This window comes from Cydia fagiglandana, chromosome 16 (genome assembly GCF_963556715.1).
Source record: "Cydia fagiglandana chromosome 16, ilCydFagi1.1, whole genome shotgun sequence".
NCBI lineage: Eukaryota > Metazoa > Arthropoda > Insecta > Lepidoptera > Tortricidae > Cydia > Cydia fagiglandana.
The window spans coordinates 9,607,249-9,621,611 of NC_085947.1; the positions used below are offsets into that span (position 1 = coordinate 9,607,249).

The following is a 14,363-nucleotide window of genomic DNA, read 5'->3' on the forward strand; positions in this document are numbered from 1 at the left end:
CGCTTACGGTTAGCCCTCCCATCGTCACAGATATGAGCGTCAGGAAAAATATTCGTCAATCAGGAATTTTGTCAGGAAATCCCAAATTTGGATCTGGTAACCCTATATACGAGTCAGATAGGTATTCTATGGTTTAATAGCTATAATAAAATCGAGTAGTAATTAAATCATTGTATTATGTCTAGGACACTATAGTAGGTGACACAGTTCAGGTAAATTACGTACCTAAACTGTATTTATTAAATTGATGCATGTTAATTGTAAGGTCTAATGTTTTGAAAAGATGTGTCCCGCCGAGTTTCTTGCCGATCTGATATTGGGATACCCTCCTCAAATTGAGGAGGAAGTAAAGTCGTCTCGGACAAAGGTGTAGGAGAGCTAGAGCCGGTGTAGCTTTATTTGACGTTCATAAGCGTAAGGTAATATGCCGACTTAATAATATGTATTTGTTTTACAACGGGGCAAAGTTGTTGTTTAACCGCTCGGGCTAATATTGATACGAGCGTAGCGAGTGGTTCGTAAAATAGAATCTTGAGCGTAGCGAGGGTTTCAAAAATACAAATTTTTCATCACACCAACCCGAAGCAAATATTAAATGTAAAATATCAAACAAAATCAAACCAAATCAAATCCAAATGAATGTTATTAAATATTTATCATCCAAATCATCATTTAAAAGTCAATTCTACCAGCAAATATAAGAAAACAACTCAAAATTTGCATTTGATTACTTTGCCTCACATGTGAATAAAATGTAACTTTGCTATCAGTTTTTGAAGTGCAACTTAAGCCTTTCCGAGCTGGTGTAGTGAAAATAAACTTTGTTATATTTAATTAGACAACTTGAAGTGAAAATGTCAGCGCACTCTCCAGTTGCGTATTTATTTTTAAATAACTCTTGGAAAATGGTTGAAGTAAAAGTAGTATCTGGTTTATTCAGTATGTACTGTTTTATTTTTAAATACTTACATTTTCTCGTATTTCAGAACCCACAACAACATTTTATTCAGCATTTAATATTCAACACGTTTATCTATGCAAATTGGCAAGCGTAGCAAAATTCCCGGTAACACCAAATGACGTCAAGTAACGTTTAACGCGTCAGTTACCTGTATAAGATCATAAAAAACACGAACAGAGTGAGGCATCTATTTTATTGACCGTAAATGAAGCAATTTGGCGGCATTTTGTAATACCGCCGCAGTCAAATTTAGGCACATAAAACGACGTTAATTCCAGTGACACAATTTGTTTTACCCGTTGTCGCAGTTGAGGGGCGACAGCGAACGATGCGCCGGAAGCTCCGGTCCGGACACGGCCCGGTCTAACGTGAGTCATCCTTTATGTGACGCGACGTGATTTGATCACACTCTGTGATTTCCACTAAGAAATGAATTCGTATGTCGGTATTATCGGCTGAGAATACGTTTGTACCATATCCAGTTGTAAGCAAAATGATTTTTTAATTCCTAAAATAACAAAAAATATGCTATAATTGACAGTAATGGGTTTATGAAAAAAAAATGTAAAAATTTTGTACCAAATCCATAGTTAGCATAGTTATTAATCAATCAATTTATTTCAGACCATGTCTATAGTGTTAGTATACATTCCCTTAATATTATGTTAATTACTTAAACCTATACTAAATTATAATAATAAATAAATAAATAAAATATAATATTACCATAGCTTTTTTACCCGAATTCCTATTTAGGGTTCGTACGAAAACTTTTTTCGAATTATTGACCGTGAGATCGCTTTCTTGCCTGATTGTCCGGTTGTGGTATAAAATATAGCCTTAGAATTATTTTATTTTTCCCTAATTACCTAATATACTTAATTACGATGAATAGCGCGACGAAAGGTGAAAAACGATTGTTTTTTAAGTGCATCTTAAGCGAACTTAGGTGAAATTAATGATCTGGCCGACTAGCCGACTAATCGGCCATCCGAGCGCCGATTAGTCGGCTAGTCGGCTAGTCGGCTAGTCGGCCAAATCAATAGTCGGTACATCACTAGTACCTAGTTTAAAATTTAAACCAAATATACTGATTTCCCCAGTGGCGTTGTGACGTTACAAAAATAAATCGTAAGTGATAACAGAAAAACGCGAATGTTTTAACCGCATCATTGAGAACTTTTTTGATTACGGAGTAGTGTATCGATCAGTCATATTTATTTAGTCTCTTATTTGGACTCGTGTGTAACATTCACTTTAACTCGCTTACGAGTATATTAATAATGTTTAGGGCTAGGTGCAAGTTTCTACTCGTTGAACATAACAGTAACGAGTGCGAATAATGAATGATTAGGTACTAGGTACTCAATTACCTACGCAAATCAGCTGTAATATTATTGGAACACACATCAGTAAAAATATACAAAAGAAAACAGGTAGAAAACAGGCAGTCTAATTGCTAAAGAGATAACTTTGCCCGATAACTTTTGGGTAGCGGAAACAGATTTTTACCAAAAATAAAACATACGAAATATACGATTTTTTCATGAAAAGTTTCGATACTTTTCTCATGTTAAGAATGTGTTCACATATGCATGGAGGACCTACTTTTTTTAAAGCATTGTGTTTTTGTAAAGTGCCATAAAACGTACTGCGCGGGTTAATGATAAAATATGTACTTATGTATTTATGTATTTATGTAAGTATATTTTTTAAGTACAAAGTTATGAATATAGAATAAAAGATTGAAAGTTTGTCTATAACCTGTTTAATATGTTAATCGAGAGAAACATAGGTATTTAATTAGCAACTTATAGTGACTCTTAAGCGTATCTCCAGCTACATAACAAAAAAGAAAAAAAAACGGATAATGATATCGAGTCCGGATATCCTATTATTATCTTTGACTATATGGCACTAATTACAATACTATTTTCCCTGTAATTAGGACAAGTGTGCACTAAGGTATCGATAATTACGTGAATCACAGGTAACCGGACCCCACATTGATAGGTGAATATGACTGTAAAAGTTGTTAGACACCTAAATGGGTATTAATTAAAGAAGGGGAGGGGATAGTTTAACGAAGTTTACGCTAATAAGATGGCAGGCAGAGGCTCATAATTAAACAATCTATGACTTATTAAATTCCTTCCATGCAAATGATGCAAATTGAGTTGCATACGGACAAAAGTATTTTAATTATTCATGAGCCAGACGGACGTATGTAGGTATACGAGACAGTGGTGGCCCGGACTTTTAGATACCTATCACTTGACATTAATTAGTGCCTTCACCAATTCTTGGGATTAGGTTGCCAAATTCCCATAGAAAGTGATGTAAAATATATCAATATGTTACCCGTTTGTTATAAGCTGCAAACAAAGTCCTAAAGGATTGCCAATTATTAAGTACATATATAAATTAAGTTATACATTAGGTATTAACTATATGCTAGATACCTAATGAGTACCATTGCAACCGTACGTCGCCGGTTTTAAGGCCGCGTAAAACTCAGGCTGAGGGTGCTAGTGACGTCAGAGTATCATATCTATGTCATCACATCACAGCTACATTTTCCTAATAAGTTCAACATTTTGTCACATACCTGGTCCCTTTCTCTTTCCTTGTCAACACTTGTTTATCACCCCTTTTCCTTTAAATGTCCCCAAGGAAAGCAAAAAGTACGAAAGACATTTGAGAGGCTGACGCTAAATTTGCTTACTGTCTTTTTGAGCAGGGAGTAAAATAAAAGTAGTGTGTACCATTTAGAGCGACCCCAGTACGGATATGATGGTCGTATTTGTCTACGTGAATGCATGATAAAACGATGTCCGTCTCTTTCTATCCCGCAGAGTTAAAAAGTGACAGTTGTTTTATCACGTGGATAAATGTGGATAAAGTGATCCATAATAGGCTCGCATACCGCATCCCGGTTCCCATCCCGACCGCATCCCGCATCGCATACCGGTGGACGGGCAGCAGCGTCCCTCAAATTCGGTGTACTCGACTACGATCGCCAACCCGCCTGCCAAGCGTGGCGATTATGGCATTCACCCCCAAAAAAGGGGGAGGCCTATGTTCAGCAGTGGATGTCTTATGGCTGAGATGATGATGATGATGATGAATAGGCTCGCAGGACCCTACACTAGCGTTTCCCGAGCATCGGTGTCTCGGGCCGGGTCCGGGTCAGAGCTTCCGGGGCTTCGTTTTCTATGAAGCCTCACGTGGTAAGCTGTCATAGAAAATTAAGCGCCGGCAGCTCCGGCCCAGACCCGATCCGGGTCTAACTTGAGTCATACTTTATATATTAACCCCCTTCGGGCTCATTTAGACGATGCGAGGACACGCATGCGAATTTCATTACATTGCGTGTTTTGGTCGGTCGGTTGAATTGGACGTAACCAACAGTCCGCAATGTAACTAAAGTCGCATAGTTCGCGCGCCGTCTAAATCAGCCCTTATTCATAAAATTAAAACTTTACAGGGCCGATTTAGTTAAATTTATGTTTTATCCCTTTCTTAGAATTCCTCCTAAGTCGTTCACTTTTGACAGAGTGGTCGTGGTTGTATGATGAGACGATTAATAATTAATAATTTAATATATATATATAATAATTTCTTCCAATTACATACGAGAAAATGACATATAAAGACAAACGATTATTAGCTAATTTAGGCTTGTATAGCGTGTTTATGAATAAGGCGGTAAGTAAATAGAGTTGTTTCCAACCTCACTTCATACAATAAAGCTCGTTATAAAAGACAAGATTTCATTAAACCCAAAACTAGATTCGAATACAATTCCAAACTTTATTCATTTAACTTCATTGTATGTTGAAGGGTAATAAATATTAAAGTACTATTATAAATTAATGAGGAACCATTTTCATAATCCAGTTTCCATGCCGACATTTAAAACCACGTCATTAGTGTCATTACATTAACTTCGCGCGTGGAGTTACTCGTACAAGCAAAACCTTTCTTTTCGATTGTCAGTTGTTTGTTGTTATGGCTATTCTATGCGATTAGCCAGCCCATAAATATTTAAGTGCTTGTGAGATTGGTTTCTTGGTTGTAGAGATATACAGGCGAGCCGTGAGTGGCACAATTTAGCATTTTGGTATCTTGGCTTTCTTAGATTCGTAATTTAAAACATATCCGATGGAAGTACTTAATTTTCTAGACATATATATGAAGCAAATATATGTATGTAACGTTTCAACATGCATATATACTTACCTAAAGGCACTTTGACAAAATTTAATATAAATAAAGGTCAAGAGGCATATTTAGTTTAGTTTTAATGATTGTGATAGATAGTCTTAAGGCCAGCGCAAACCGGCGGAGCGCAACGCAGATCACCGAGGAGGATTTACGCCACGCAGCGCACACCGGCGAGGTAAAACCCCCCGCGATACCGTGAGCGTCCGCCAGCCCGAACGCTGGCGGCCGGCGCACCAGGCAGCACTTCGGCGCAGCCCGGGGGATGCCGCGGCATGCCACCGCGTGTACTCTATCACAAGAGATTAGTGACTGGTGTGCACGAGTTCTCCCCCGTCGTTCCGGCGCTACTCCGGCGCACTCGGGAGGCTTCAGCGCATTCCGGGGGATGCCACGTGCTCCTTAATGCCGCGGATAGGAGTAACAATCCTCCGTGATGCTCCGAGGTCGGTCTCAAAGCATTTAAATTTATACCTGAAGGTATTTGAAATAGGGAACAAAATACATTGGTAATTTTAAAGTGATCTGCGCTGCGCTCCGCCGGTTTGCGTAGGCCTTTACTTACCGATCTCATGCACACTTTTTGTTGTATAGGTATATAAGTATAATTAAGAGAATGTTATAAAATACTAGAAATATTAAGAAGGTTTCATTTCAGATAAAATATAACAAGAATGACGCTAATTTAAAAAAAAATCGTTTATATTTATTTATTACTACCTAATACCTATATAAAAAAATCTACCTAATATGACACGTCACTATGACAATTCGGTATGTTGTTAGTTAAAAATTAAGCAAGGTAATAAATTATACAAAGTTGTCAGGATAAATGCTCACATAGATAGGTAGGTACATATTATTAAACCTCACAACTTTATAGGCTGCAGCAATACCTACTGCAAAATCCCTTTAGTTTAGAATGATAAGGCTACCAAACACATATCTGTTCACTGATTAGGTAGCGTTTTCTTCTTCCATTTAAATAACTTTGCGCAGCACGTTTAGTTTGTTTGAATTGAGTTTTGACTATTTTATTTTCCTAAATTGACTGTTTCATTATATAAATTGAGGCTTTGTTGAATGCATCAAATGATATTTCGCACATAAGTTCTGAAAAACTCATTGGTAAATCGCCAGGATTTGAACCCGCGACCTCCGGATTGAAAGTAACATAGCAAAATAGCCAAATAAAAGAGAAAGCGATACAGTCGATATGTGTCCGTAAACAAGGCAAGTGACGTACTGGCCATATTGGGTCAACATAATTAGGCTATGTCCAGATAACACCTTGGGAATGGCGCGCGTCACACCATTTTTGAAATAAGTATGTTTATTCAACAGGCAAAAATACCGTTGTCGGTGGCCAATAAATAATATACTTAAATAAAACTTAATGCCAGTTGCCACTAATTGTCGGTAGTGAATTTTGTGTTTACGTTCATACAATTATAAATGTACCTATACCTATAGGTATAGAATGTATATAACAATTAGGAAACTGGAGATATTGATTGACAGCCAAACTAAACCGTTTGAAGTAGGATCTTCAAGTTTGAAACACATACCTATTATTCTAGGGTTGTAGAGCGCCACTTTTTTTGGAAATTTAGCTCCTAAAGGTATTAAAATAATGTTGAAAAATTCTACGTAGTTAGTGTCTATGTGCGCACGCCACTGACTGCGCAATTAGCTGCATTATATAGTCAGTCGCTGTGTTTGATTTGAAGTTTAAAATTTGGGTCAAAAACTCGTTTAATATAAATTCGCGCTTTGAGTCCTTCGCGTATATTGTCTAACGTTAATATTATATCTATTATCTATGGAAAAGACGCCCTTCACTGAAAACTTTTAACCCATTTTTACATACGGCGAGTTACAATAAAAAGTAGTTTGATCCAATCCAATTCTAAAATTTGATCAGTGATCACTGAGATAAAATATTTGAGTATTAAAATATTTGCATTTATTTGTTATGAATCTCTCCTCACCAATATAAATAATTCCTGCTTCCTTCCTTCCTGAGCCTTGTTGACTTAAGTATTGTGTGTGACCTAGTCAATTTGTGTAAGAATGTCATATACCTAATATTTGTCCTCCCTTCGGTCGTTGCGACTTTCCTACTTTATGCACTTGTATCGTATTGTAGGTACCTACTATTATTTTATTTATAATGTCTCTGGTTTACTGGGAAATTTTAAATAAATAAATCTCTAGGTAAGAAATTGTATCGAGATTCGGTTATCCATATCCACTATCCTCTTAACGCATTCACGAAATGATCACAAAATGCTTGCTAAATTGTGCTCATGCGGCGGCGTTTAACGACGGTAATACTATTTAGTTATTCTGTGCCTCTGTTGTTTAAGCACAGTTGCGTGGATCAGGAATTCCGAGTGTATTTCGAGCGCTCTTAGGGCATCTAGTTAATCCAATATTGTTGACGGAGGCTACACTTCAATTAGTACGCGAGACTAAGGCAGGAAACTGGTACGAGTTAATATAATATGTGTGTCAAGTCTCATTACAAGGGTAAGCCTTTTATAGCAAAAACTAAACAACCGTCATTGAGCAAATTCTTTTGATAACTGAACCAAAACTAACGGCACTTTTTCTCCGGGGATTGCGCGAGGAGGCCTCTTTCAGAAGTCTTTATATTACTTGTTTAATTTTTCATATGTAAAATCATTTACTTACACACAAGATATATACAGTGGTACCACTAAACGAAATTAATAATTAGCTTAAATCTAAAATTGAGAAATTGATTGAACCAAGGATGCTGGCGGCATTTTCTCGATATATCTCAATGCTGATACGTTGTGTGATATTTTAGATATGGTTTAGGGTTCTTAATTTTAATTTAAATTTTTTCATAGATATATTTAGTTCATAAGTTATTTGTATTTTTATTGTCTTAGTAGGTACTAAAATATTAAAAAACAAACATAATGATACAAATAAAACTGAAATAATATTTTAAGCATAATAGACATTAAAAAATTATAAATATGTCATCAACTGACATCAGAGTGCTCTGAATGGTTTGGAGGTGAGATGGCACGATGTGCGTTTTCGTGACGTGGATTGTTCGACTTTATGAAGCCAGCTTTATGCTGATGACTACGGTTCTTATGGGGACCTTGTTTGCATACACACCCTGTCTACCAGCCTGCCTTACATAAGCAATGGTTTATATACAATTGTTGTATTTTTTTACAAATAGATACCTACTTAACCTTTAGGTATTTACTTAAATACCGTAAAATGGGGTGAGTTGGGCCAATCCGAAGTTAAAACTTATTTTTTTTATTATTATTATTATATGCGGCACGTTCATTTATATACTTGAAAAGTGTTCCAGTAGTATGAACTTTAGTTTCTCAATGATAATCTGTCGTTTCATTTCATAGATTCAACGATAAACACAAAATAATAGGAAATCCCAGATTCCCAGCTCACCGGGGTTAGGAGGAATAACAATTGAGTGAGATGGGACAGTTACTATAGTTCGTTTTTTTTAGCATAAGAAAGAACTTGCAAGAAGGTAAGCGATCTTGACATGTCTTTTAATTGAAAAACGCTTTTTAAAAACCAGAAACTATTACTTATGAAAGCAGAAGAATATAAATGATCGTATTAGATTCATAACTGTTACATATTTGGCGTAACTTATTTTTAAAATGTGTTTTTCAATTAAAAGACACATCAAGATTGTTTACCTTTTTTCTAATTCTAAAAAAAACGAGGTATAGAATTGACACAATATTACAATAGCTTGACTTCTCAAGAGAATAACGTATTTACATAATAATGTGATAACTCTGGTCTAAAAATACCATCTCACTCCCCTACCTTCCCTCCTCACCCATTCATAACCCAACTGCCCACGTGATCCCTACTCACCCCATTTTTCGGTACTGTACTTAGACTTTCCATATGAAGTCAAGTCTTAACTTTGTTAGTATGTCTGGCTTACGTTTAAATAGCCACTTGGAATAGAATGGAATGGAATTACGTCTTTAGTTTTTTTTATATAAAATATTGTAACATTTCTTTAATAATATAAGACTAAACATAAGCAAAACTAAAGGGCAATATATTTTTCATCAACATAAGTATATACTGATACTGATAAAGGCGATAAGATTGTTTATTTGTGTACTCAACCTTATATCTTATTTCAGAAAGAATGCGGTCAGCATGAATCGCTGACTGCATTAACCTACAAAACAACGCACAAAAATTATCCGCCACCAAATATTAAACAGCTTAACAAATAATAGTTATTTGTACAACAAGAGATCAAAGTTTGATATTTCTTCGAGTGCTTATTTTGAGTCCCGTGCAAGCGAAAGATTTTATAATAGATTCACGAGCGTAGCGAGTGAATCTAATTTAGAATCTTGAGCGTAGTAAGGGATTCAAAAGCGCACGAGATGTAAATAACTTTGATCTCGTGTAGTACACAAAATTTTTCACCCTAAGCAGTGAGAACATACCTAGAGGGACAGAGATAATAGAACCCAAGTATATCGAACTTGTATTAGACCCCGCATGTTGAAATGACATTAGACTATAAAGGTCACTTGAATGTCATTTTGTCTCACTCAGTGAGCAAAATCGCATTTTGCTCACTGTTTTTAAGAAGCAAAGTACCCTTGTTCGAGCTGCTGAGGTGAAAAGATATTTTCTCTAGAGTTCGCTTTTATACTTTTTGCCACACGAATCTTTTTAAATACAGTGTATTTTTTCATACAGCTATTTCAGAAGATAATTATGCGTTGACGCATACTTTTAATACCGACTGTATGTATTTAATGGTTTTTATTTTAGGTAAGAAGTATTATAAAAAGTAATCCGCTTACAGAAAGCATATTTAAAGAGAAAGATTATTCATTATTGTAGGAAAAAAAAGAATTTACTTACTTCGCCAGAAAAGATTCCACTATCTATCCAAATCTAATGAGTTCGTGAGATGTCATCTCTCGTTCGCCCGATAATTCCTTTAGGGAATAAATACTTAACTTTCGTGCTAGGTATATGACGGGTAACGAGGGAATTGGTCATGAAAGTAATTTCGGGGATATGACGAAAATAGTTCAGGTATTCATTCGAATTAAACTTTATATCTACTAATGTAAGAGGTTCATTTTCAGGTTGCTCAGTCACCCAGCTTTAGGTTATTTGTCTTTTCTGTGCCCGTACAGGCGGCGTCAAATAGAGTGCGACGCCCAATGTGACCAAATATATCGGGACGGGACACATCCTTATGTCTATTTAAACAAAGGTGTGATACTATATATTTGAAACTCTGGTCGTCACTACCTATTTCATGCAAACTGTACATTGGTGAAACGTGAAACAAAGGGCAAGAATTTGTTGTGCCTATTATAACCCTTTATTACAACGATGCTGGTGTTACACAACAACTATAAATCACAACAATTATGTTCACGTATCTTTGTAAGACAACGAATTCAGCTCAATATTCTCTCTCCCGATGTATACCTCTATAATAAACCTATTAATAACTTGCCAGAAATACTATGTAAACCACTGTACTATGTAAACTAATTATCTACTATATAAACTTGAATAGCAGTGGGTAGGTATTTCAACCAACCCGGAATCAGTATACACATAGACTTTGTTCGCAGATGTTTGGTTCGCGCACTAAACTGCGTCTGCAGATTAAATAACAAAGGTGCCTATTTTAAACCCCCGACTAAAATACACACACATACACACTTTATATTTTGATACATCTTTTTTCGTTTTCATATAAGACAGAAGTACCAGAAAATTTTGTTAATTAACAATTGCCTAACTTGTTGAAAAAATACTTTAGGATAAATTTCTACAAGTACTACATTTGTTGATATGTTTTAAATACACCATTTTTTTTAAATTTTCAATGAATATTTAATAACTTTAAAATTATATTTAATGTTACGTAATCGCTTTTTCAAGCCGCGCGCGTTTCGCGATAATGAGGTGCAGCATTGAATAAAAAGTTATAATGGAGATACAGTTCTGCGAGTATGGAATGTTTTATTGGAAATATTCTCCTCTTTTATAATATTAATTTTAGTTCCTTAATTTTAGTATCTCTTTGGGATATTGGGGAAATAAAAAATAACTACTTTTTTCCCCCTTTTTATGGTTATAACTTTTGACATATTTTGTGTGCTATACATGCTTCGAATACATTTTTTTAGGCATCATAACGAATCTAATGAGGTATCACACGTATTTTTAGGAGTACTACTCTATTTTTCACTGTTTTCAGTATCTCGAGTAGCCTACTAGAACCGAGTGCCGACCCTTAGTGCGGTTCGGAAAGGTGTTGTTTTGTTGTTTAAGGGTATTGACCGGTACCTACCGTAACTAAACTACGAGTTGGCTTGGCACTGAATTCAGAAAAAATATTTTTTCTAGCGCATATGAAGGGCTAATATTTTATTTTATGGTGTTTGCTATAAAAAAAAAGTTTACTGAAGTTTATGTGCTGTATACTGATTTCCATCTCTTAAAAATCAATAAATAACAAAAGTTAGAAATAAATCATACCTAATATACCGGGTGTGGCCTGTAACACGAGCAAATAATTAAAACATAGATTGTATTCCTCAAACGGTTTGTACGATAAAGAGTTTACTACTACTACTAACTACTACTAAAAATTCTGTAACATTAATGCAAAGTCAAATCCATAGTGGAACAGATCATACCGGGTGTGGCCTGTAATATGAGCAAAAAATTAAACTGTAGGCTGTACTCATACTGACCAACTTTTGTTCAACAACTTTTAAAAATAATGAAGTATTTAGTTAGACTCCCTATTTTTCATACAAAATAAATATTATCTTCAATGGACGCCATCCCCACGCCATATCATTGTGATTGACGTTGCTTGTCACGCCTTAAACATAACAAAATTCGCAATACATTGCGTCTTAGAATAAACTTTAATGTGTATTAAAAATCAAACCACAAGTTATTTTTAAAAGTCGCTGAACAAATGTTGGTCAGTATGAGTACAGCCTACAGTTTAATTTTTTGCTCATATTACAGGCCACACCCGGTATGATCTGTTCCACTATGGATTTGACTTTGCATTAATGTTACAGAATTTTTAGTAGTAGTTAGTAGTAGTAGTAGTAGTAAACTCTTTATCGTACAAAAACACATATCAAAACTAACATATAATTAAGAAAACCGAAGTACAAAGGCGAACTCATCCCTTTGAGGGTCTCTTCTAGTTAACATTTGAGTAGTTGAGAGGGAAAAGTGAAAAGAGGGTGACAAATGCAGCAACATGTACAACAAGTTAGGTACCAGAAAGACAAAGGATATAAATTATGTATGAATTTATAGTAATTTTATGTGACTAAGACCTTAAATCCGTCCCCACCCAGGATCGTTTCTCTTGCGAGTTGGGTATATCATATAGAGCTTCGAGGTTTTATTGCTACTTAATGCCATACGGTGCGGTAATAAAATAAACTAAAGGCAGCCATCTGACCGTGCCTAACTATTGAGTACTATGACCCTAAATTAAGAGTGGTAGTGGAGACAAAGTAAGGTAAAGTATAAGTTTACAAAAGCTGCTGTGTAGGATAACAATCTAAAATGAATTCAAACGATGATATGTGGCTCATAAGCAATAGGTATATAGCAATAAATAGCAACATACATGTAAGCTGAATTACGAGTATGGCCCGCGATGGCTTCCTCGAAATCGCTATGTTCGAATCAGGAAAGAAATGATAAAAGAATAATAATAATAACAGTATTTCACGACAGCCAATACCGACTCAATTGCTTGATATTTCCTCGGTTTTATTATAATAACAACATACAAGAAGACTATTTTTACATAGCATAACTTGGCAGAAATTTAGCCAACGCATTCACTTCAAAGCTTTATCAGAGAGTTGTAAATATTATGGTTGACACGTTGACGCGTTAGTTCGGCGAACAGACTTTTCCCTGGAGAAAATGAAACATAGCGATAAAAGCGAGTTATAATTAAGAAAGACGTAGCTGGCACTTCTCATGGGTATTTTAGACACCTATAGAATGCTCAAACAGCAAAGTTGACAACATGATTATTGTTCGTTGGTTCAGAAGAAAGGAGCCAATGTAATAGAATTGATTATATACATACCTATATTTTTATATAGGTACTTGTACCTATACCTTTACATCTAAGTAAATTAAAGGTGACAATTCATTTCCAACGACAACTGCACTACTGTTCATTTTAATATGCAAATTGACAATAACACCGACGAGATCAGTACCAGTAGTGCAGCTGCGATCAGAAATGGAATGTTACCATTAAGCTAGTAATTATGTGAGGTTCTACCGTCTTTTATGTTTTAACATACCTACAAGCACAAATCGTTGTGTCTCACAGCTATATATTATTACTATTTAAATATTAACCCGTGGAGCGCCCTAGCAAGACACGTGTGATGTTAACTCAATTTGAGTCGTAGCGACTTAGTATCAGACGTGTGTTAGGTACTACAGATCAATATGGGTCAAATTGCTTTGCATCAATTTGTTATATGGTGGACGTTCGACGGGTTAATATAGGCCAATAGCTTGAACATGTCACGCTTGCTATAAAGTCGTTACTTACGGTTGCGTCGTTGATCAGGTCGCCACTTTCCCGAATGAAGGTTTTTTTGTCTGTGTTTTAGAGGTGGAGGTAATCCTCATTGGATACTGCCGGCCCGGTATCCGGCAGCATGCCCGACTCGGCTGCGTTGGAGATTTTTCTCCCAGCCGCCTACGGACTAAACCCCTCCACTACGTTAGTACTCTTTATTATACTGTGCCTCCACCCTGTAAAATGTTTTTGAGGGAGGCGATGGCTGAAATACACGTCATACTCGTGAACGGGTGCTGTTTGTGGAGTATGGTCTGTTTAAAGCTAACACGGGCTAATATATAGTGACTTTATTTTTGAGTAGTATAATAACTATACACTATACAGTACACTGAACATGTACATTCATGTTCTGTGTACTGTATAGTACAGTAAAGTGAGACACCTCATTCGGTTCTCGTTTGTTTCTTATTTTTAATTTAATTAGGTAATTATTTGATTACACAGGATTTTGACTCTTGCAGATCCTATACATCTCTAAGGATTATTTGATAA

General features: G+C 35.8%; 1 long non-coding RNA gene across 1 annotated transcript in view; it reads left to right on the plus strand.

The window, feature by feature from the left end:
* LOC134671955 (uncharacterized) overlaps window positions 1-14,363 on the plus strand; it is a 346,096-nt gene that overhangs the window by 302,449 nt on the left and 29,284 nt on the right. The gene's annotated exons all lie outside the window — the stretch shown is intronic.